This window comes from Babylonia areolata, chromosome 33, assembly GCF_041734735.1.
Source record: "Babylonia areolata isolate BAREFJ2019XMU chromosome 33, ASM4173473v1, whole genome shotgun sequence".
NCBI lineage: Eukaryota > Metazoa > Mollusca > Gastropoda > Neogastropoda > Buccinidae > Babylonia > Babylonia areolata.
The window spans coordinates 5,620,168-5,622,667 of record NC_134908.1 but is presented as its reverse complement, the minus strand read 5'-3'; the positions used below and the strand labels follow the sequence as shown (position 1 = coordinate 5,622,667).

At 42.8% G+C, this 2,500-nt stretch overlaps 1 protein-coding gene across 1 annotated transcript in view; it reads left to right on the top strand.

Annotated features, from left to right (window-relative positions):
- The window catches only part of LOC143276978 (diacylglycerol kinase theta-like), a 59,704-nt gene that overhangs the window by 18,883 nt on the left and 38,321 nt on the right, over nucleotides 1–2,500 (top strand). The gene's annotated exons all lie outside the window — the stretch shown is intronic.

Genomic DNA, 2,500 nt, shown 5'->3' with positions numbered 1-2,500 from the left:
TGGATGTAAAAATGTGCCTTTTTTTTTTTCCATGTTATTTTGATACAGTGTTGTGGGGGGGTTTCTCTGTTTCCGAAATTTATGGACATCAGAATGTGTGATAATAATGATAATGATGATAATAATATGCTTATAATGATGATGATAATGATAATGATGATGATAGGAGTAAGAATGATGATAACAGAAATAAAAATGATAATGTTAATAAAAAATAAGAATAATGATGAGTGTAATTGAGGACGACGACGATGATGATGATGATGATGACGATGACGACATTAGAGATCAGTGTTAAACACACACTTTAAAACAGAGGCATACTCACGCTTGCATACATGCATGCATCCATGAACTTGCGCACGCACGCATGCACATGGTGTGGCGGATGGCCCACGACTAAAAAAAAATCCCATTTTCTGTCTCGTCTTGTTACCGCTGTAACCTGACCTGCGGTTGACTGTAGCTTTTCCAGGTAAGAACTTTGGTGTGTTGTGTGTTGTGTGTTGTTGTGTGTAGTGTGTTGTGTGTTGGTGTGTTGTGTGTTTTGTTTTATGTGTGTTGGTGTGTAGTGTGTTGGTGTGTTTTGTGTTTTGTTTTATGTGTGTTGTTGTGTGATGTGTGTTGGTGTGTTTTGTGTTTTGTTTTATGTGTGTTGGTGTGTTGTGTGTTGGTGTGTTTTGTGTTTTGTTTTTGTGTGTTGTTGTGTGTAGTGTGTTGTGTGTTGGTGTGTTTTGTGTTTTGTTTTATGTGTGTTGGTGTGTAGTGTGTTGGTGTGTTTTGTGTTTTTTTTATGTGTGTTGTTGTGTGATGTGTGTTGGTGTGTTTTGTTTTATGTGTGTTGTTGTGTGTTGTGTGTTGGTGTGTTTTGTTTTATGTGTGTTGTTGTGTGATGTCTGTTGGTGTGTTTTGTGTTTTGTTTTATGAGTGTTGGTGTGTAGTGTGTTGTGTGTTGGTGTGTTTTGTGTTTTGTTTTATGTGTGTTGGTGTGTTTTGTGTTGGTGTGTTGGTGTGTTGTTGTGTTGGTGTGTTGTGTGTTGTTATGTTGGTGTGTTGTGTGTTGGTGTGTGTTTTGTTTATGTGTGTTGGTGTGTTGTGTGTTGGTGTGTGTAGTGTGTTGTGTGTTTTGTGTTTTGTTTTATGTGTGTTGGTGTGTTGTGTGTTAGTGTGCCGAGTGTAGTGTGTAGTGTGTTGGTGTGTTTTGTGTTTGTGTTTTGGTATATTGTGTGTTGTTTTCCTTGTGTGTTGTGTGTTGTTTTCCTTGTGTTGTTTTCCTTTGTGTGTTGTATTGTGTGTTGTTTCCCTTTTGTTTTGGTCATTTTCTTCTGTGTGTTGGTGTGTTGTGTGTTGTTTTCCTTTGTGTGTTGGAGTGTTTGTGTTGTGTGTTGTTTTTCTTTGTGTATTGGAGTGTTGTGTGTTGGTGTGTTATGTCTTGTTTTCCGTTGTGTGTTGATGTGTTGTGCGTTGTGTAACTTGTGTGTTGTTTGTTCATTGTGCTGCTGCTGCTGCTGTTGTTGTTGTTCTGTGTGTGTGTTGGTGTGTGTGTGTGTGTGTGTGTGTGTGTGTGTGCAGATGATTGTGAATGCACATTTGCAGTCTTTTTAACTTGTAGTGAAATGCACATGTATATATGATTTTTTTTTGGTATCCCACCACACCACATCACATCACCATCCCTGCTCCACACCACACCACACCACACCACACCACATCACATCACACCACATCACACCACCAACTCTGCTCCACACCACACCACACCATACCACACCACATCACATCACACCACATCACACCACCAACTCTGCTCCACACCACACCACACCATACCACACCACATCACACCACATCGCACCACACCACACCATACCACACCACATCACACCACATCACACCACCAACTCTGCTCCACACCACACCACACCACACCATACCACACCACATCACACCACATCGCACCACACCACACCATACCACACCACATCACACCACACCACACCACACCACACCATACCACACCACATCACACCACATCGCACCACTAACCCTGCTCGACACCACACTACATCACATCACATCACATCACATCACATCACATCACATCACACCACATCACATCACACCACATCACACCACCAACTCTGCTCCACACCACACCACACCATACCACACCACATCACACCACATCGCACCACTAACCCTGCTCGACACCACACTACACCACACCACACCACACCACACCAGCTACCCTGCTCCACATCACACTACATCACATTGCACCACCATGTACACACCCCCCTCACCACCCAACCGTATGTGTGTGTCTCTCTCAGTGTCTTTGTGTGTGTGTGTGTGTGTCTTTCTGTGTGTCTGTGTCTCACTCTCCTTTTCTGTGTGTGTGTGTGTGTGTGTGTGTGTGTGTGTGTGTGTGTGTTTCTCACTTTCTGTGTGTGTGTGTGTGTATGTGTGTGTGTGTTGTGTGTGTGTGTGTGTGTGTGTC